Source organism: Globicephala melas, chromosome 6 (assembly GCF_963455315.2).
Source record: "Globicephala melas chromosome 6, mGloMel1.2, whole genome shotgun sequence".
In the NCBI taxonomy this organism is placed as follows: domain Eukaryota; kingdom Metazoa; phylum Chordata; class Mammalia; order Artiodactyla; family Delphinidae; genus Globicephala; species Globicephala melas.
Genome location: NC_083319.1, coordinates 106,789,079 through 106,812,170, shown reverse-complemented (window position 1 = coordinate 106,812,170; position 23,092 = coordinate 106,789,079).

The window sequence follows — 23,092 nt, the reverse complement described above, 5'->3', positions numbered from 1 at the left end:
CCCAGATACACTTGGGCTGCCTGGCGGCACCTCTCAGCATGCTGTCACACTCAGGGAAACACTGTTCTGATATTTTAAAAATAATTTTTCAAAAGCCAAATCTTTACTAAAACTTCCCTAAAGTCCCCGAAGAGGTTATTTCACAGCAAAACATCCAACAGATCTTCATTGATCATTTCCCCCCAGACTTTCCTAGAAGCTTCTCAAAATTTTTCTCTCTGGATCTTAGGCAGCACAATTCACTATTCTCTCTTCTTCTCCCTCACTCTCAAATTCCCAATTATTTTTGTGCTTCTTAAATGAGAAACTCAGAGGCAGTCCTGGGCTGGTATGGTGTCTTAGATACAGCCATTGGTATCCAAGCTCCTTCTGTCCCTTATCCTTAGTCCTGGATTTCATTGTGGTGGTAAGATGCTGTCTGTAGCTCCAGCCATCTTGTACATGTTCCCGGAATCTGGAAAGAGAAAGGAGTGAGGGAAAAGAGTTTTAGCAACCTTGAAAGAAGTTTCCTGGAAGTTCCTCCGAATGACTTCTGCTTAAAACTCATTGGGCATTCCCATCTGAAAAAAGAATCTGGGAAATGTAGTTTTATTAACTGGATATATCGCAGCTCCAATATAGGACTTCAGTGACTAGGAAAAAGGGGAGAATAGATATTTAACCCTGCCACACATGGTAATAATTTTTATCTCTGTCGTTCTTTAAAAAATTAAACCTTTTATTTTGAATTAACTGTAGATCTATAGGCAGGTGTAAGAAATAATACAGAGAGCTCTCCCGTACCCTTTACCCAGTTTCCCCCGAAGGTAGCATCTCATAGAACTATAGCACAATGTCACATCCAAGATATTGACACTGATACAGTCGAGGCACAGAACTTATCATCAGCACAAGGATCCCTCATTTTACCCCATGATGGCCACACTCTCTTCTCTCCTTAACCCCACCAACCATTCACCGCTTCTCCATTTCTATGATTTTGTCATTTCAAGATTGTTATATGAATGTCATCATAGAGTGCGTAATACCTTACATCACAATGTGCTGTGTGCATCAATAGTTTGTTCCTTCTTTTTTTTTTTTTTTTTTTTGCGGTATGCGGGCCTCTCACAGTTGTGGCCTCTCCCGTTGCGGAGCACAGGCTCCAGACGCGCAGGCTCAGCGGCCATGGCTCACGGGCCCAGCCGCTCCGCGGCATGTGGGGTCCTCCCGGACCGGGGCACGAACCCGCGTCCCCTGCATCAGCAGGTGGACTCTCAACCACTGCGCCACCAGGGAAGCCCAGTTTGTTCCTTCTTATTGCTGAGTAGTGCTCCACGGTATGGATGTACCACAGTTTATTTAAGCATTCACTCACTGAAGAATATCTGGGTTGTTTCCAGTCTGGCTATTATGAATAAAGCTGCTATGAACGCTTATATAGAGGTTTTTGTGTGAACCTGTTTTCATTTCTCTGGGATAAATATGCAAGAGTGCAATTGCCGGGTCGTATGGTAGTTGCTTGTTTGGTTTCTAAGAAACTGCCAAACTGTCTTCCGAAGTGGCTGAACCACATTCCCACCACATTCTTACCAGCATTTAATAGGGTCATTATTTTTTATTTTAGCCATTCTGATAGGTAGGTAAAGATATCTCATTGTGATTTTAATTTGCATTTCCCAATGGCTAGTGATGTTGAATACCTGTTCATGTGCTTAGTTGCTATTCATAGCTCCTCTTTGATGGAGCGTCTGCCCACGTCTTTTGCCTATTTTCTAACTGGATCCTTTGTGCCCAGTTTGTCTTGAGATCTCTTTATATATTCTCGATACTACTTCTTTGCTGGATATGTGGTTTGGAAGTATTTCTCCCACTCTGTGGCTTGTCTTTTCGCCTGCTAAATGGGGTCTTTTGCAGAACAAAAGTTTTAGATCTTGATGAGGTCCAATTTAATCAGTTTTCTTTTTCTGGATCATGTGTCTAAGAACTTTATTCTAGCCTTAGATTCTGACAATTTTCTCCTATATTTTTCTAAACGTTTTATTGTTTTATGTTTTACATTGAAGTCTGTGATTCATTTTGAGTTAATTTTTGTATAAGATATGATGTTTAAGTGGAAGTTAATTAATTTTTTTTTTACCATGGATGTCCGATTACTCCAGCACATTTGTTGAAAAGCTCTTCTTTCTCATTTTGCATCTTTGTCAAAAATCAGTTGGACATATTTCTGTGGGTCTAATTTTGAGATCCCTATTCTGTTCCGTTCATCGATCTGTCTATGCCTCCAACAATAACTTTTGGGGGGCTTCCCTGGTGGCGCAGTGGTTGAGAGTCCGCCTGCCGATGCAGGGGACACGGGTTCGTGCCCCGGTCCGGGAAGATCTCACATGCCGCGGAGCGGCTGGGCCCGTGAGCCATGGCTGCTGAGCCTGCGTGTCCGGAGCCTGTGCTCCACAACGGGAGAGGCCACACAGTGAGAGGCCCACATACCACAAAAAAAAAACCCCAAAAAACCCACAAACTTTTGGGGCTTTTAAAAGAAAATTATTTTTTCCACTTAAAATAATATATTACATTATAGAATATTGAAAATATACAAAAAAAATTTTTTTAATTACCTGTAAGTACCATAATCTAAAAACAGATTTATAAACATTTGGAGTGTTTTCTCCATGCATTTTTTAAAAATGTGTATTTTTACTTTTGTTGTTCTCATGTTTATATTATGTATTAGTATGGATAGGCTAGGTTATGCTGCAGTAACGAATCTCAGTGGTTTAATCCAATGACGTTTCTTTCTTATTTACACAAGATTGTTGTCAATCCAGACAACCTTCTGGGGCTATTGTGTTTTAAGTGGTGACTCAGGGATCAAAGCTGCTCTAATTGGCTCTTCTGTCCCAACCTGAGGCCTCCACATTCACTGCCTCAGCATAGTGATGACACGTGTCATGTTTGTCCACATTTCATTGGTGAGAGCTGGTCACGTGGCCCACCTACCTGCAAGGGGACAGAAAGTGTGGTCATACATAGGAAGAAGGAATATGATACAGGATTTGGTGAGCCGTGGCATTGCATCTGCTACATATTGTATGAAAAATGTTGTATTTTATTTTATAGGTTAATATTATGACACAACCTCTTTCCTACTTACAAATTCTTCCAAAAAATTTTGGAATGACTTACAGCAAAGAAAAAAAAGTCTTAGCGCTTTACAAAGTAAACTTTTGTTATCTGCAAAGTTGACTTCTGTAAAATGGCTCCTTCTCCAACTATGTGAGATAGATGAGGCCTCACTGTCAGAACAGTATCATTGTTAAGACGAAAGGGACAGAGTGAAGCATTTGGGTCATGCAGGTTTACATCCTGGGCCTGTCCAAAGCCCCTGTCAACTTCACTCTAGAACCTTCCACGTTTAGTACTTTCTTTCCTATGACCAGATCATTCCAAAGTAGCTTTATTTTGTTTTTAACTAGAATAGAGTAGAACCAAAAAACACAAAAAAAAACCCTAACCATTTAGAAGCCTATAATAAATACATCCCATGCAACATTCTGCCAATACCATCCCCTAAAAGGAGGGAAATGCCCCAGGGCCTTTGCCCATGCCATTCCTTCTACTTGAAATGCTTTTCATTTTGTCTTTGCCAAGTTAAACGCCCTTCATCTTTTGGATTTGTTGTCTAGGGATATTTTGATGCTTTGGTAGTGTAAATACAGCCAAGTTTTCCCAGGGGTCATGAAATAGGCTCACAATGAGATGCTCAAATAGCATGGTTTACTAAATAGATTAAAAACACTGGCAAGAAGCAAAAGGAAAGAGATGGGACAGGTTGACACACCTAGGATAGGGCTGCATTACATGAATCCTGGATTACAAAATATCTGTAGGTCCTGTCAATGTCTCTCTCTCTCTCCCTCTCTCTCTGCTGCATCACCCTTCCTGCTGGTAATGGGGCTACAAGGACCAGAACGAAGGGTGATCAAAGAGCCTCAGCAGAAATAACACGTGCCTGCTCCATCAGAGAGCAGAGGTGAGAATGCCTGGTCCCAGCTCCCCATGGGTAGCTCCTCCATCAATCTGTTGAGCAGCTAATGGGTTTTATCTGCATCCCTCTATCTGGTGAACTCCCTTATTTGTCCTCAGCTCTGGTCTCCAAAATTCCAAACCTCGAACAGTTTGAGAAATTTTTATCTAATTTTGTGAGAAAATAATCAAGGCAATGAATCATTGCAGTTCTTCCTTCAATGTTTTTTCCACATGAAACAGTCTCAAATTCCTAAGTCCCCAGCATCCACGACAATCTCCTACTTCATCCCTCCACTTATACTTTTATCATCAAGGTTAACCACACTGCTTTACTCTTAGGTCAGGCCTCAGTGAGGATCACAGCTGCCTGTGGATAAATGGAAATGTGTTGGAATGTGTGTTTACTTTGCACAGGCGAGCTGAGCCAATATTTTTATGTTCACACTTGTCATCGACATAAGCCATACCTGAAACAAAGCAAGTGTTTCCTAGTTGTTCTTTCTTGTCATGGATTGTGGGCTTTTTCCCGGGTCTGGGTCTGTGGGGTCTAAGCTGCTCACCAGCTCCCGGAGTGAGTGCGTCGCCTGCTCTCACTGCAGAGGGGACCCGGGTCTGGGGCTGTAGACAGGAGGGCGGGGCCATCCCAAGAACTAGTTCCTTATCAAGAGGATACAGAGTCCTGAAAATCCCCCCACCCCCGGAGCTTGTATTTCCTTTTGGATCTCTGAGCATCTTTTGATCTTGAAACTAATCCATTTTTCCTCTCTCTCTTCCTATTTCCCCCCTTCTCTTTCCTCTCCTGTCTCAACCAATTTAGGGAAATAAGAGCTTATGTGGGAGATAAGTGACCACAAATAACAGCTCTATTAACTCTTTCCCTGCCGGAAAGCTCAGCTGAGCTGTAATTAACCAGAGCAGCTGGTATACATCAAGTGGGTTGGCTGACTAAAGGCGGAGATCTTTTGAGTATGTTTGTTATTGATACATTTATTCCTCCATTTAATGCCTCCATTTAATGCCAGAGGAGTCTTCTGGTCCCCACATAACATCACACACAGTACGTGTTCTTTAAATGTATCCCCTAATTGGCTTTTGCTTTCAGTGCATTAGAGAAATACTGAAGGAGATTGTGGGCTCGCTCCACTCAGGGGGCAACAGGGCCCTGTCACGCAACGGATTCTGCGACAAGCCTGGGAGGCTGACGTCTCTGACTGTCTGGGTCGAGAAACCTGATCCAGAGGGTTCTGCTCTCTCTTTCCCTGCTCTGTGGGCCCTCAGCAGGCCCGTCTCTTCTCTGGGCCCAGGTTCTTTCCTTCTAAACGCTCTGCCTGTCTATCTCCCTCACAAGGTAGCTGCAAGGATCACCTGAGATGGGTGAAAGTGCTTTGTATATTGCAAAGGACCTCCCCAAGCAGGGCCTTTGGTCATGGCCTCACGTCCTGAGGCTGGGCTGTCTTGGGAGCTGTCTCAGGGAGCCGTGTGGACAGGCTGACCCTTGCCCCAGGCACTCCTGCTCTGTTTGGGCATCTGGCATCTTCCCAAGGGGCATCTGTGCCCAGACAGCCTTGGTGTCATCAAGGATGGGTTGGTTCCAACCTGCTGCAGTCATCAAACCCAGCTCTGAATTACCTAATCCCGGCTAAGAGCATTTCTGATTGCTTGACCACTGACCTCCTGCAGCTGGATTATCAGATGTGGCTTTGGGGAATAGGCTTGTTTATAATGCTGGAGACAAAGGGAGGAAACACAGAGCAGTTAAAACAACAGTCCTTCCTGTTGCCCCAGCGCCTTTCATCCAAAGAGGTCATTGCGAAGCAGGCTCCTCGGGGCTGGCAGGGCCCTGAGATGCGATTTGAGGGGGAAGGGGAAGAGGGAAGGCATTGAGCGAGGGCTCAGGGAATCCCCAACACAACCCCGAGGGCAGGTGTTGATGTCACCGCTTCATAGGGAGAGGTGACCAGGCGCAGACAGGTTCATTCATTAGTCCAAGTTCAAGGTTTACAGATGTTAAAGGGTAGCCCTGGAACATCGAGGGGGTCTGGCTGACTCCAAACCTGCTTCTCTTCCCTTTGCCTTCTGTATGCTGGGTAAAGCAAGTCTTAACCTACCCCGAAAGCCCCCAGCACCCCTTTTCAAGGTCCAGACATGAGATGGCCCAGAGCCTTTGTTACGGACTCAGAAAGGGTGAGCATTAGAAAGACCCATAAGCATCACTGAGTCCAAATAACTCGTTTTAGAGTTTAGGAAGCCAAGGCCCAGAGAGGGGAAGCAATTCATCCACACCCACACAGCATTCCACACCGTACCTGGTAGAAGGCGGGTCATCCACAGAGGGCTATTGAATAAATGACGGAATTCGTGGCGAAGCCGGACAGGAGCCCAGGCCCATCCCCCAGCCTGGTTCTCTCAGCCTGTGCTGGCCGCTGCAATGGGAATGGTGTATTCCACAGGTCAGTGTGGTGGCCTGACCGGGGTGGGGGGATAGGGTCTTCTCGTGCCTACTGCCCCTAAGCATTCCACCCACTGGTCTCCACCCAATCCCGAGCCTCCAGTATTCGTGCTCTTTAAGTAAGTCAGATATATTCTGAAGTAGTTCCAAAGCTATCGAAAAGTTGCAAGAACAGTACAAAGAACTCCCACATCCTCCACCTTCTCCACAAATACCCCATCACCCTCACCAACCATTTCCTTGACCAACAGCTCTGTGCCAGGAGGGGAAGGGAAGAGAGGAGCGAAGGACATGGGATGCTACTTGTGTTGCTTAAATCAAAGGGTTTTCCCTGTCTCAGTTTCATGATTGCTGGGAGAGTAGACCCTTAAAGAACTCCTCTGTCCTGAGAAGTCACCTAGTCTTCCTTATTGACAAGGCCCAGAACTTAGTAGGTCTTCAATAAGTCATTGCCCAATGAAGGAATGAATTGGTCTCATACAAGAACACCGGGTCTCTGGGGTGGGTGGGGATGGAAAGGTGTGTAAGGTGCCCAGAGATCAGCTTTGGTGGGGTGCAGGGCGCCAGAAGGGTCTCCTCACAGGAGAGCAGTCATGGCTACTGAGGCTCGAGTGTTACTTGGAAAGCACCAAGCGGGTGCCCCAAGTAGGGGCCTCCGTTTTCTCCCCGACTTTCCCAGAGAGGTAAAGTGACTTCCTCAAGGACAAGGATTGGTCCGTGGCAGAATTAGGATGAAGTCCCAGCCTTGTGACTCTCAAGCCTTTGCTTGTTTTCCCCACTCAATTCAATTGCTCTGTGCATGGATTGTAGGCCCACGTTAATGTTACAAAGAGGAGACGAAAAGCTCGCAATCACCCTACGCACTTTCACAAGGGGCATTTCAGGAAAAAAGTGACTGAGAAGGCTCAACAGTACCCCGGGTACTGCATTTCTGAGGGAGGTGGGCCCCTAATTCCTGATGAAGAGGGTCCCAAGGAGACTGGAGAGGTCACGTCTAATAGGCTCCCTTGAGGAGGGGGAATCCCCATTGAGGTTGGGTGGGCTGATACCAGGTGGAAGAGCCGTAATGCCCAGAGGTGGATTTGCTCTGCCCACAGGTGGGGTGGGGTCCCCAGACCTGGTGGGTTCAACTACAGCAACCGCCACCATGCCTGTACACGTGATCACTGTTGGGATGTCCCACAGCCTCTGGGATGGTGTCCAAATCCAGCAAGAGCCCAGGGACTTGGTACACTTCTGCCAGCTGCCCTGCCAAACCCGGAGCCTCCTTCAGCTCCAGCAAGTGGTACCCAGGAAGTGCCAGTGACTTTGGGGGTAGTCATGGAAACCAAGCTCTCCCCATGCAGCAACACTGGACCCAACACCCACCTTCTACGCTCTGGCTGCTTCACGCTCTTTGATTTGATCTTCCTAAGTCTGTCACAGTCACAGAGGGTCAGCTCATGTGTTTGCAGAAGCCTCACAGATGCCACCTGAAGATGAGGTTGGCCTGTAGGGTGCATCTTGTTCTGGGGTCCATGTGCTGAGCATCTTCCTGTTGTTGTCCCCAGCCCTGGTTGCGGCTCCTGCTTGGATCCTGGGAGAGCATGTTTTCTGAACTGTTTCCTGAAGAGAGGAGTAGACACGTGGTTGAGCTCACATAGGAGGTGAGGTGGTATCAGAGAAGAGCCAAAAGAACCTTTTCTCCCAGCAGATGCTGCGTAGCATGAGGACTCTACCCTGTTCCATGCACCCATCACCTCTCTTTCTGTTCAGACAGCTGAGGTGTGGTCCAGCCTGACCCTCTGAGCCCTGTCTACTCTACTCTGCCTCAGCAGGCTGAAGCCACCTCAGGACTAGCTGGGGAGCAGGGTGAATTTGGGAGCCTGGTCAGGCCCGCAGACACCCTTGTTCATGGGTGAAGAGAGAGGACAGGGTTTCTAGGGTCATGAAGCCTGGGTTCCTCTCTCATCTGTCAATCAATTTCCCCACCTGAAAAAATGTAGGGATGGTGGAAAGAGATATTAGTTCTTGCATCCCTCATGGGACTATGTGGGGGTTATACACAATAATATGAAAAAGCCTGGTAGATAGTGACCCACCACGCATTCATGGTCACTGAAGTTCATATGATCTTGACGTAGCTGTAGACCGTGATGTAGGCCTGGAGAACTTTCCAGGGTAACTCGGGTCACAGCCGTCTGGAGCTTTGGAGCCCCACCTGTTGCTCTAGGTTGACAACAGACTCAAGAAGGGTAAAAAAAAAGAGGTCATTTTGCTTCTTTCCCAGGACCGTGAATTCCTCTGGGCAGGCTTATGACTCCCAGCAGTGCCTGGCGTGCAGAAGGGCTGTGGAGAGAATTTATGGAGCCAAAATGTACTCAAGGTCTCCAGGATGCTACTGGTGACGCTGCCCAGGGTTTCCTCTGGCTGGAAGCTGATCTCCTTTGAGGTGTTTGGCTTGTTAAATCTCCATCTGCCCTTCCTGATCTATTCTTAGTCCTTTGACCTGGGAGTTTGACATCTGTGGATTACCTCTCAGGCTCCCTGGCCCTCTGGCTTCTGGTTGGATTTGGCCAGTGGGAGGCACGAGCGGGAGATCAGAGGGAAAGGGGAGAGAGAGGTTGCGATATTTGGTTCCCCCTTCCCTGTCAGGTCATAGCTTTGACAATGTCTGCATTCTTCTACTCAAGGCCCCTGGGTGCTGCTGTGCAGCTCCAGCTCTCACTGCACCAGCAGTTCTGTCTCTTCCCCGTGCCCCTTCAGACGTAGGGGCAGCATCAGCTTCCCACGGATACTGTCTCCTAGGCACATTTCTGTCCCTTGGTGGACACAGAGTGTTGGACACGCTACCCATGTGTTTTCCCTAAACTCCCTTCAATTAACCCTTTGACTGCATCCTGTGTTTCCCACGGGGACCCTGAATGACACAGATAGGTACATCAGATGCTGACCTTCCCTCTCAGATTGGCACCCGGGGTTCAGTGGTCCCAGGCCCTGATCTTCTCGGGGGGGCCCAGTCCAACATAATAGATACGCAAGGGCAGTGGCTGGGGTACTGCTCATGTATCACAGTCTCAGCCCAAGGAGGAGTGAGTAGAAACTGATGACTCTGATGGATGGACCGAGGAGTCTCAGAGGTCATTCTCGGCTCCAAATAGTGTCAGAACCATCAAAGGTCCCTCAGATGCTTTTAAATCCTAACATTGACCTCACTGACCCTGTATCAAGCTTAGGTGGAGAATCATAGGCTGTTCTGCCCGATGAACGTTCATGCATTTATTCATTCAGGCACTCAGCACACATTCCTGAGCACCTCAAGGTGCTGCAGTGTGCCATGCCCTGGGGACCCCAAAATAAATGGCCTAGTGCTCACTCCCAACCATCTCCCAGTATAGCAGGAGAGATAAGCTGTGCGCGCACATGACAATTATCCCGGCAGCATGAGAACGAGACAGGAAGAGATAAAGTGCTGAAGGAGTTAAGGGCAGAAAAAGGAAATGGGGATGAGATAGGGCATTCCCTCCCCTGAATCTTGGGTGGAGATAATCACATAAATCAATAGGTTGGATCGTGTAACCAAGAGCTGTTTACCAATAAGCTAAACCGAAAGGGAGACCTAATCTCTATTGATGTCCTACTATGTGCCAGGTGCTTCATAACATCACCACAGACTTCCTGGTAAACACTGTTATCCCCCCTGCGCAGGGAGGAAACAGCGCAGCTTTGAAGGTTGGACGGTTGCCCAGCGAGCTCCAGATTCAAGGTCTGTCTCTTTGCAGCCTCTTCTGCTTCCAGACATCACACACAAACTGCTTCCATCCATTTTCCAGAAGAGAAGAGGCTGAAGTAGAAGGTTCGGCCTCCATTCCAGTGAAGGGTCATGAGTGGAGCGCTGGCCGGTTGCACCTAAACGTAATCAGGGGACTTGGTTCTTGCCCCCTATGGCTTCCCCAGGTTATTCTGTGTCACTTGTTAGAACCGGTGTGGGATGGTTAATTTTGTGTGTCAACTTGATAAGGCTAAAGGGTGCTCAGGTAGCGGGTAAAATTTTATTTCTGAGTCTGTGTCTGTGAGGGTGTTTCTGGAAGAGATTAGCATTTGAATCGTCAACTGAGTAAAGAAGACAGTCTTCACTGATGGGGGTAGGAATCTTCCAATCCATCGAGAGCCTGGATAGGATAAAAAAGAGGAAGGAGCATTCTCTCTCTGCTTACGCTGGGACAGCCGTCTTCGCCTGCCCTTGGACACCTGTGCTCATGGTTCTTGGGCTTTCAGCCTCCTCTAGGACTAGTAACTTGTTCTCAGGCCTTTGGACTCCGTTTGATGACATCCCTGTTTCTCCTGGGCCTCCAGCTTGCAGATGGCAGACCGTGGGACTTCTCAGCCTCCGTGATCATATGCTGCAATCCTCCGTGATGAATCTCTTTCTGTGAATCTGTATGTATCCCATTGGTTCTGTTTCTCTAGAGAACCCTGACTAACACAGTGACAGGACTGTGAAACCAGAGCCCTCCAGCCTGCACCCCCGGGCCTCCTCCCAGGGCTGGGTCTGCCCCATCTTCTCTCCCTTTCCTTCCTCAGCAGGACCCAGCCTCTGGTGGCCCCTCCCACGCCCCTCCCCCATCGCCCCCCACCGTGAGAGGCACGATGACAAAATGACAAAAACATTCTCGAGGAAGCAAGTTGCCCGGCTCACGGAGGCCACCGTGAGTGCCAGAGAAAGCAGGATTTGGAGTTATTCATTCCACTTCCATGGAACGATTCCAGATCTGCCCTGGGCTGGTTTCCCCCTTCCTGTTTTTGAAACCAGACACTTGCGGTCACAGTATCTTCCCCTCGGTGGGTACAGAACCCTTAAGGGCCGGCCGTCCTTGGTTTCCATTTCGTCAAGAATGGACTGCTCCTCCTTTGCTTTCAACCAGCCCTCATCAACGTATGGAGGCCGCACTGGGGACGAGAAGGCAGAGTCTGCAGCCCGAGGGCCGAGGAAGGCTTCCTAGGGCATCCACATCCACGACCCGGGGCCGAGGGACCGACAAACCCTGGAACTCTGCCCACTCACCACTTCTCCGTTGTTCAGTCGGGTTTCCTGACCTTTCCTCTCCTTGTAGGTCACTGTAGGAGCAGTGAGATAACACTTATGTATATATATTTATATTATTTAAAGGCTACTATATTTATATATTATTTAAAAATTGTTCTATAAATAAATATTAATTTATGTGTATATATTTATATAATATACATATAATCACTTTGTAAGCTGAAAAGAGCTTTACACATGTGGGCTTTAAGAGTTCTTTAAAAAAAATTTTGGGGGGCTTCCCTGGTGGCGCAGTGGTTGAGGGTCCACCTGCCGATGCAGGGGACACGGGTTCGTGCCTCGGTCCGGGAGGATCCCACATGCTGTGGAGCGGCTGGGCCCGTGAGCCATGGCCACTGAGCCTGCACGTCCGGAGCCTGTGCTCCGCAACGGGAGAGGCCACGACAGTGAGAGGCCCGCATACCGCAAAAAAAAAAAAAAAAAAAAAAAAAAAAAAAGTTGTGTTTATAAGGGCATTTATTTCTGTGTCGTATATAATAACCTCAGTGGGAAAATGTCCACCCATAGGGTGTTGGTTACGTATGTGTGGTAAATCTCTTCAATGGGATATCATGAAGCTTTTTTAAAATTTAACTTCATTTTTATTGAAATATAACGTATGTACAAAATAGCGTATATATCAGGAGTAGGAAGCTGGATGAGTTATCAGTGAATGAGCCAATACAAGCACCACGCAGATCAAGAGTCAGAACATCACCAACACAGTAATTCAACTATACTTCAATACAAAACCAAAATGAAAACAAAAATTAAAAAAAAAGAGAGAGAAGCAGGACATCCTCAGTGTTCCAGAGCCGTCCTCGGTGTGCTTTCATCCCGCCCTCTGCCTCACATAGGACCTCTGTCCTCTCCTGTAACAGCATAGATGCGTTATTCCTGTTTTGAACTGCATAAAGGATTACATACTCTATGACTTCTTATGTCCAGTTAAGAATTCTTTAGGCTTTGTGAGCGCTTGCTGAGCCTATGCCTTGAGGAAGCGCCCCTCCCCTCATGTGTGTGTGTGTGTGTAGGTACTGTTGCCATGACAATATCCCCGCCTGGGCGTTACTCCCCACAGGCCCTCTGATCCGTCCTGCTGGCTGATCCTGGGCGATCACCGTGTTTACATCGTGCTCGTGCTTAGAAGCCCACCATGGTTCCCCACTGTGGTGGCCGCTTTATTTACAACCCCTTCTCCCTCAAACCAAGCAATGCCACCCCTCCTGAGAGGCAGGCGTTCACTATATCAAGCAAGGCCCCACTTGCAAAGCTGCTGGAGGCCTCGCCCTGCTCTGTCAATGTACGTCTTCCTATCCCTTCCACCCACTGGGAAGTCTCTGTCAAATCCTCTGGCCGTGACGGCCAGACACTCCTTTGACGAATCTCTGTTGTACTTAGACTTCACCTCATCGTGTGGGTTGGCACGCAGTTGGCATCCAATCGTGTCCGGCTGTTACTTTAGCTCAGTGGTATTCAATGCTGGCTGAGAATCAGCTGGGGAGCTTTAAAAAAGAAAGAAACTGAAAACATTTTTAAATACTAAAAAATAGTTTGGGCTTCAGGCCAAACCCAAGTCTCTGAATCTCTGAAGGTGGAGTCTGAATGTCAGTACTTTCAAACGCTTTCCAGGAGGTATGGGCTGAACCGTATACTCCCCACTATACTCATATGCTGAAGCCCTAACCCCCAGTGCATTCCAAGGAATGTGACTGTATTTGAACACAGGGCTTTTAATGAGGTAATTAATTAAGGTGGGCACTAATCCAATATGACTGTGTCCGGTTACGAAGAGGAGATGAAGACACAGAACCACAGAGGGAAGACCATGTAAAGACACAGGGAGAAGACGGCCGTCTACAAGCCAAGGAGAGAGGCCTCAGAAGAAACCAACCTCCTAATTCTTTGATCTTGGATTTCCAGCCTCAAGAACTGTGAGAATATAAGTTTCTGTTATCGAAGCCACTCAGCCTGTGGGATTTGCATGGCAGCCCAAGCTGACTAATACATCCGGTGATTCCTCTGCACGTCCAGGGTGTAGCTCTGAGGCAGAAGCCAGCCATGTGAACCCCCCCATCCTCACCTCCCACCTAGATGGTAACCTCCCTGAGGCCAGGGATGGGGCTGTGCCTTTGATTCCCTTGGTGTAAAGCTGGCTACTGACCCATCGGTAAGTAACGGCTCATTGCACCATAGGACGTGGCCCCCATGCACTTGTATTCATGGTCCTTTACTTCTCATGCCTCCATCATACTTGGAGATGCTTTAGACATTTTTTTTTTGACAGTGTTTTTCTGCTTATCATCTTGGCCAGTTTTACATCATAAACAACTTCTATCATTTTCTGTTAAAGGCTTTTTTTCTATCCCAAGGATCCTGACTTTTGTTGGCATGTTTAATATTTTCTCATATGTCGGGTAAACATCTGACTCTTCTGACCCTCTATGTGGCCTGCTTGGCCCACTGGCATTAGATAACTTCCACTTCCATCGATGACATGCCATTTCTGGGAGAATATTCATCCTTTTTTTTCCCTTCTTTTTTTTGGGCCGCATCGCACGGCATGTGGGATCTTAGTTATCCAACCAGAGATCAAATCCATGCCCGCTGCAGAGGGAGCACAGATGGAGTCTTAACCGCTGAACCACCAGGGAAGTCCCAGGATTTTAATCTTTTTCAGAGATGCCACTGGCCTTGCCAGCTCCCGACTCTCTGGGGCCATTGTCCTGTCACTTTTCCCATTGTACGTGCAGGAGAGAACCTTGCTGAAGGCCCACCCACCTCCACATGTCTTGTATGGCTTCAGACCATCACGCCCAGGAGAGCTCCTCTTTCAAGAAAATGGACTGTTTAAGAAACAGTGGATTTGGGGTTTGGAAGTAAACTTAGAGGTCGTTTTACTGACGGGAAACTGAAGCCCAGAGGTGGAAGGTGATTTACCCACCGTCATAGAGTGAGGTAGTGGCCACACCTGTGCTGGAGGCTGCCTGCCTGGTAGCGCAGAGCTCTGCTCTCTGAGTCACCCTGCTACCCTGTCAAGGGCAATTTCTTCCCCTGGGAAATAATGTCGGCAGAGAGCAAAAGCAAAGCTCTTCGTTCTCCAGGATTCATCTTGAAGTTTTCTCTCTATCCTTTACGGTCCTCACATTTTATACCACTTTCCCTTTTCTCCACTTGAATGCCAACCACGGCCCAGAGGGGTCATCACTCCGGGCCTCATTTTGCTGTCTGCCGGTGCTGCGGCCACTTCCAGCTCCCTGTACAGGTAGCGATGGCCATGTAAGAAGGTTCTGCTATGGGATGTGGGCAGAAGTTGTTGGAGGAAAGTTTTGGGTCAACTTTCTAAGTGACTAACTCAGTAAGCGTCCGGCCTTTCCCCCTCCCTCCTGCCTGGAATGTGGGTAGGTAGCAAAGAGAAGAAGGACACAGAGCTGGACAAAAGCAAGACAGGGCTCTGGTTCCCAGCTCTTCACTCTCCACTCCCAGCTTGGGGTCAAGTGGAGGAGTATTGGGCAGGGAGGTGGGGGGAGATATCTAGATAAGGTGAGAGAGACACTCCAACAGCAGAGGGCTTCAGTCCAGCCAAGACCCATAAATAAGCTCTAAAGGAGACCTCCTTTTAGACCCCTCATCGCCCTCCCACTCAGGACAGGGCCTCATCAAGGTATATTTGGAGGATGGATCGGACGAGGCTCTGATGTTCAGCTTTCCTGAGCCACCTGCGTTCTATGGGTTATGGACAGAACCAGGCAGGCGCTCAGGGGCTGACTGTGAAACTATAGGTGGTCTTGCTCAACACAGAGACTGAGGAGGTAGACCACTAGTGTCAGACTGAATGAATCCCAGTCAAACTGCAGGGTCTACAGCAGCCATCTTGTGACTGTGAGGAAATTTGAAGAGGGAAGTCAGCAGTAGGGCAATCAGGGCAGAAATATAGAAGGTGCCAGGAACATTGCTGACATCTTGGAGAATCTGTACCAGCTCAAGAGTGTCTATCTCTAGACTTCTTTTATGTGATAGAAAAATTAACTTCTACCTGGTTGAAGTCATTTTGTGGGAGGGCTTCTGTTACTTGCAGCCAAAGGCACTTTCTGACAGAGCAGTCATCTTCGGATCACTCCACTTGTTTAAAAGTTGTTTCCCAACTTGAACTGAGATCAGCCTCTGTGTCCTAGGAAAGTCCTGGCCATTCCTAACTGCCGCTTCTGCCTTCTAGGGTCACCCCAGAGAAATCTAGTTCCTTTCTTGTCTCCAGCATCTTCCGACTTCCTTCCCACTGGCTTTTTCATGTTATTGGTTTTCACTCCATCTCTTACACCTGCGATTGTTTGTTTGTTGGACCTCAGGCTCCCTTAGTTGCTTTCTCAGCTGCTCAGGACCCTGGGCAGCCTGAGGGTGCATGTCCTGTGTGTCACTTCTCAGACCCTCCCAGCCCACAGCAGCTGTTGGATTTGCACTTTCCTTGGTTGTTTATTTGTTTCCTCCATGCCCTGACCCATGGCTGGTCAAGAAAGCTTTCTTCCCTTGGGCTACCTTGCCCCCATTTTATTATTTTCATAGTCTTTGCTGACTGTACGCCTCACCCCACCCTTACCACTGCATGGCCTCCCAACCATCATTTATTCTGCAAACATTTGTCAAGCACTTACAATGTGCCAAGCATTGCCTGGGACAGCAGGGCCACAACCAGAACACTTCCTGCCTTCAAGGAGCTCAGCCATCCCACTTTGCCCGTTCCACTTTGCATTTTAAGCTCTGTAAATCTGAGCTATCTCATTAGCCTACTTCCCTTGTTGATAAGCTGTCTAGAGGATATTAGCAAGTGTGGGGTGAGGGAGAGGCAGGACAGGAAGATACTCTAATGCTGGTGTTTTTTTTTTTAAAGACAGTTTCCAAGGATTTTCTTTCCTGTGTCAATATCAGATATCAGGGTTCTTCCAGTGCTAAGTCTCCTTTCCTGAGTTGCCATGAATATGTTGTCGTGTGTGTCTTTCCATTATCACCAGAAAGAAAGAGAACCATCTTTGGCAAAACTTTCCTCAGGACCTATAGGTTGAACAAGAGGGTTTATATTCACAAACACGATCTCTTTCTTTTTAAGTCACACCATCTGCATATACTGGTCAGCCCAGAGCTCCATGTTTTTTCTCGCTACTGTTCTTCCTCTCCTTGGTTTCTTCATCTTCAAGGACTACATCAAAGATTCCTTTTCGTTTTGTTGTTGCAAGCATTTAAGTTCTATTCTCTTAGCAAATTTCAATTATGCAATACAGTGTCATCAGCTGCAGTCGCCATGTTATGCATTAAATCCTCAGACTTCGATCAAAGGTTTATAACTTGGGCTTTGTGATCTCTGGGGGGTATTTTCTGCAATGGGAATGTGCTCATTTTTTAGAAGAGGGTCACTGTTCATAGTTTTACCATAATGTTGAAAGGGTAAGGTATTACCTAGAAATTTAAAAAAACTAATGCCTTTGATATTTTCTCAGGAGGTCATCCAGATTAAAGTGTAATCATTTATAACAGCATCATGCGCTATCTTTTCCTGCAAAACTCCTAGTGTAACCTCAGCAGCCCTTGTGTTTAGCACCTTCATTTTAGGATTAAAGTAGCTGAAACTCCAAGAAGTCAAGTAGCTTGCCCACAGCCATCAGCTAGTTACTGGCAGAGTCAAGGTGGGCTCATGAGCCTGGGGTCCCCTGGATGCAGCAGGGAAACTCACGGGCCAAAGGGTGAGGACTCAGGTGCAGAGCTTCTGTCTTCTTTCCTGGATTTTAAATTCTGTGAGGCATGAGCCCGTCTCACTACGCTAAGCCTCATTCTCTGTGTCTAACCGTATTTCTAGCACATCGTAGATCTCAATATTGGCTGCTAGATTGTTTTACATCTGTTGATTAAAAGTACTACTCTTGGGAGTTCCCTGGTGGCACAGTGGTCAAGACTCCAAGCTCCCAATGCAGGGCACCCGGGTTCCATCCCTGGTCAGGGAACTAGATCCCACATGCATGCCACAACTAAGAGTTCACATGCCACAACTAAGGAGCCCGCTAGCCGCAACTAAGGAGAACATGTGCCACAACCAAGACCCGATCCAACCAAATAAAAAAAAAAAAGATCCGATGCAGCCCCAAAAACAAAAGTACTGCTCTTGTTAGACCCAATTTCCCTCACATTCCGTTTATTTTCTTCCTGAATCCACCACTCAGAACCTCAAGCACAGGGGGTTCTGCTGTGTGGAGTTGTTTGCCTTCCCCCTCACCACCTCAGCCCCAGCTTTGGGAAGTCTCCATCCATCAAGTCGCCTTTCTTAAAGGGCAATTCACCCCACTTCCTCCTTTCTTACACTTACCCGCCTGGTCATCGTGACCTGACCATCAGGTTACAGCACAGTTGCGCCCTGATGCTGTCATCACTTGAAATCAATCAAACCCAACCTTGAATAAGTACTGGGTCTTCACCATGGATCTGCGCACAGCCTATGCTTGACTCCTGTTGTATTTCACTGACTTTAATACACCCAGGTTTCCTGCACCCCTCCCCCTGCCATGTTTTAATATCTCTGAAATCAGGATGCAATCTTGCAATTAATAGCATGTCTTTGTCTTAGTCTGTCACCATTTTTTTCTTTCTTTCTTCTTGGCTCATAAAATAACGGCAAATTCGAGTCCCTGAAAGGTGGTGTTGAAAGTGGCTCTAGCTCCCACCCAGCCTGGGGCGCTGGAAGACCCTGTGCAGGGCTGAGTTGCCTCTGATCGGTGGCAGTTCTCCCTGGAGGCTACATGCCGCCAGCGTTTTTCTCCAGGGACACTGGCTGTTCACACCATCCTTGCTCCTTCCAGCTGTTCATTTGTAACAGCAGTCAGTCAACCTTCCAGGTTTCGGGCACAGCATCCTCCTTCCCACCCCTTCCTGCTGACTCCTTCTTAGGTCGGCTTTGGTGTCTTTGCCACTGGAAGTTTCCCTCCTGCAAAGCCCAGCCTCTTATCCAGCCTGCAGACTTCTCTCACCCTATTTATTCTCTTCCTGACTCCATCACTCTTGCTGCCTGCTCCGCCCCCAGCCCCTGGCCTAGCCCACTTGCAGGCCTGCCAACAAAACTGTTTCCTCGCCCGCGGGCCCATCCTGCCCAGTTCCTCCGCCAGGGCTGTCACCTTTTCGAGCATTTCCTGAGAATTCTATTTTTTTCTCCTTTTGCCCCTTAATCTGTTTTTCTCCGCTTCCCTCCCCTACCCACACACAGCTGGGATGACTCCTATACTTTCTTCCTCCTGAAATCCCCTGGCACCCTCCCCCATCCTTTGCTGCCCTAAAGCGGTCCCACCATTGCTGGGATTTGGTGCTGTGGGCCTGGCTTTGGCTGGGACCCATTTTGCAGTAGTGATTCGCCCCCCAGTCTGTATGCTGACTGAGATCACCCACCACCACTTGACAGCCAGACCCTGATCTCCTGCCTGGTCCTGTCCACCCCCCATTAGAACCCAGGTGGCTTAGGAGATCCGGATATCAGAGCCTCCTCCAATCTGCTCTGCCCAACATACCTTGAGGCCCTGTCCCGAGTGGGAGTGGGGTGTGGGTCCCGAAAGGAGGTCTCCTTTAGAGCTTGGTCACGGCGCAGCTGGGCAGACGCTGTCTGCTGCTGGAGTGTCTCTCGCCTTATCTAGATATTTCCCACCTCCAGTCTCCCCACCGTGACCCCAAGCTGGGAGACAGACCCCATGTGCTGTCCCCCAGCTCTGCCCCCGGCTTCTCTTTGCCCTTCTCCCCAACACTTCCTTGCACCTGGAAGGGCCAGGCTCCCCACTTCCTCCAGAACCTTCTCTTGCTGTCCACCCCTCCCCCATAGAGAGTGTTAATGGGGGAAGGGTTGTCTTCTCTCTCCTGTGGAGTGGGTTCCCCATCACGTGGCTCACCTCGTTCGCAAGCGGTAAAGAGCTGCACGCACCCTCCTTATGGGCCAGGCCTGGTATCCTACCTATCTTGTCTTGTAAAAGGTCAAGTCAGGCTTCCCTGGTGGCGCAGTGGTTGAGAGTCCGCCTGCCAATGCAAGGGACGCGGGTTCGTGTCCCGGTCTGGGAGGATCCCACATGCCGCGGAGCGGCTGGGCCCGTGAGCCACGGCCGCTGAGCCTGCGCGTCCGGAGTCTGTGCTCCGCAGCGGGGAGAGGCCGCAGCAGTGAGAGGCCCGCATACGGCAAAAGAAAAAAAAAAAAAAAGGTCAAGTCCTCCCAACGAGGGAAAAACCCAATATACGTAACTTTGCATATCAACTGAGCAGTAACCCTCTGTCCCACCTCTGAGGGTTATGTTATACTCCCCCCTCCCTCATCAGGGCTTGCAGGAAAGGGATAGTTGACCTCATCCCCAGGGACAAGGTGAGAGGATCTGGGAGGGGCCTCAGAGCTCCACCCTCCCGCCCCCAGGGGCCTCCCTAACTGAATCTGGAAAAGACAGGGCACTCACGGGCGCTGTGCCTTGCGGGATCTGTGTCCCTTTCTGTTTCAGGTGACAGAAACTCCCACTCAAATCCATTAAGCTAAGTTGAGAATTGTGGGCTCGTGTATCCGAAGAGCCCAGTTTTCCAGTCTGGGTGCTTGTTTCAGGCCTTAGTACGTCCAGGGGTGCGGCCAGGTCCTTTGGACTTGGTTCCCCATTCTTGGTGGTGACGCCTTTATCCAGCTCCACGAGGCAACCAGCTTATCCCGGCCTCGGCGCCAGGAGGGCCAGTGCCAGGAAGAGGCCCACCTGATCCTGGGAACTTACCAGGGGATGTGAGGTAGAGGGGAGGGTGGGGTCCCAGCACTGGGCTCTTCAGTGCTACAACTGGGGCAGTCCAGGTAAACTTAGCCTGCAGCGATGCCTGCTTCTTACTGCTCCTCTGTTTTTGCCAGACTCAGTTACCATCCCCCTCTTCCTTACTTACCCGTTCTTGGATCTAAGGTAGGAACCCCCTGAGTTTGCTTTTGCCAGCATCTCAGACTTCAGTGGGGAAGAGTTCTGGGGTCTGTCATTGCAGTTCCTGGGGTCAAAGCTGATCTTACTGTCTGTGCTGTTTCATCCTCGAGGGACATTCATCAGCCCCCTTAATAGAGCCTGTCAGATGCACTGTGTGCGCCAGTCAAAAGCCCTTCCAGAATACCCAAGCTTTCTTTTTCCACCACACTTTTGCACATATGCCCTCACCTCGAATGCCAGGAGGAGAACAAGGATGGGAAGGTCAGGCACTGTGTGGCCCTTCTCTGTCCTGACACCATGGCAGCTCTGCCATATGACGCAGCACAAAGAAAGCCTCAGCACCTCCTCCGCCCATCCTTCCAGCCCACCCCTCAGGTCAGAGTTAACACCACGGCAGTATCTATTTGCCACGCCGGTCCTAACTCCCTCCTTCTCTGGCTAATCCCCAAGTTGTCCTTTAGGTCTCTGCTCAGGAGGCAGCACGTCACCTCCTTCAGGAAGTCTTCCCTGACTTGCATTCCCCTGAACCTGCTTTCAGTCACACCCTGTGTATATATAATATATCTCTATCTCAGAACATGTTTTATGCTGCATTTTAATAATGTACCTACTTGCCACACTAGAATATGACGTTTTTGAAGATGGGCGCTATGGCTCAGTCATCTTTGTATTTCCAGGACCCAGCATAGAGCCTGACACACATTAGAAGCTCAGAAATCTTTGTTGGGTACGTGAATGCGTGAATGAAAGAGTGATTAAACGAATGACTACCCTGGTCTGGGACCAGGTCATTTTGAAGGTGAAAGAATCAAAAGTTCCTTAAGCCTCTTTGAAAAAAGAAAATCGATTTTCTTCTCCCTTCCCTGTGGCTGCAGGAGGAGGTGGTAGGTGAAGCAGAGGCTGTTTGTTTCTGCTGATGAGGCTGGAGGTCAGGTGGTACCCTCACCTTCCTGCGAGAAGCCGTGCGACGCGTGGGGTCCTGTGTGCCCTCCCCTTGCACGGTCTACACAGCAGGCCGCCCTGCCCCTTCAGCTCTTCTCCTGGGTCCTAAGTGTTTTCTAATTTGTCTGTGTGTGTGCATGTGTGTGTATAGCTGTGTATATGCAAGTAAGCGAGTGTGTGCATGTGTGTATGCGTGTCTGTGTGTATATGTATGTGTCTGTGTGTGCATGTGTGTGTCTGTGTCTCTGCATAAGTGTGTGTATGTGTGCACGTCAGCGAGCCACCTGAAGCGATGTGCGGAATCTTGTCTGTCACCCGAGTGCAGGTACGTTAGCAGCAGGGGGTGGTCCGTGGCTTCCCTCACTTCTCTGGGGTCGTGTGCTTGGTCTCACACTGGGAAGGAGCCTTCGGGGTGGAGCCCGGCTGCTCTCTGCCTGATCTTTTGTACTTAAGATCCCTTGGGTCACATTTGTCTTTTTATTTCAAAAATCCACTTGGAGATTGAGAATTCCAGTTCATAAAGAAGCTATTTGCTAGAGGAACGACAGAGGAAAGGGGCCGTCAGCGCTTGAGGGTTCTGAATGCATCGTTGCCACAAGACGCTTTGGCCAGGGTCCTGGGGGAGCCCAGACGGGCTTTACCTTCACTGTCTCTCCCCTCCCTGCAGAGCTGCTGCCGGGAGGGCCTGGGGAGGCCCTGTCTGTTCAGAAGTGGGCTGTGAGGAAGAGCTGTCCTCGGAGACAGCGGAGACGCTGGGGGACTCGGCGATGCTGGGAGACATAGTGACACTGGGGGACATGGCGACACTGAAGGACGCAGTAACATTGAGGGATACAGTGATGCTACGGGGGTATGGGGGACATGGTGACAATAAAGGACATGGTGATATTGAGAGACACCATGACACTGGGAAGCAGAGTGATGCTAGGAACATGGTGACACTGGGGGGCATGGTCACATTGGGGACATGGTGATGTTGGGGGCACCATTACACTTGTGGAACTATAAGGACATAGTGACAACAAAGAACACGGTGACATTGGGGGACATGGTGACACTGGGAGTCACAGAGACATTGGAGGACACAGTGATGCTGGGAACATGGTGACAGGGGGACACGGTGACATTGGGGACATCGTGATGCTGGGGGATATGGTGATGACTGCAGGGGACACTGTGACCTTCCTTCCCCTCTCAGTCCCTCAGTTAGGGCCAAGAAGGATGCCCATGGTCAAAAGAGAAACTGCGAATCAAGTGGGAAGAAAGGGAGCCCTCGGGAAGGCGCGCCGGAGGAAGCGTGCGCAGCTGCGGCGATGTGCGCCGGAGGAAGCGTGCTCAGCTGCGGGGATGTGCACCGGTGCTGGGCCGGCTTTAGAGGGATTAGCTGGGAGGCAGGAGGCTGAGGAAGCTAATTATAAAGTTTGTGCAGAGATGAGAGAAGATTATAAGCCCTCTTGTGCACCAAGATTTTAAAAATGAGAGCAGCGTTCTTTCCCCGAAGACGAATGGGGATAAATGGTGAGTAAAGGTAAAAAGGGAGATGTGGGCGCTGGCTGGGCTGCGGCCGAGGAGACCGTGGTCGCCTGCAGTGTGCGCAGCAACGAGGGTCCTGCTAAGTCTGAACCCCGTGTAATCAGGGGAGACCCCTCATCTGATCCTGACTGCGTGCGTGGCGGC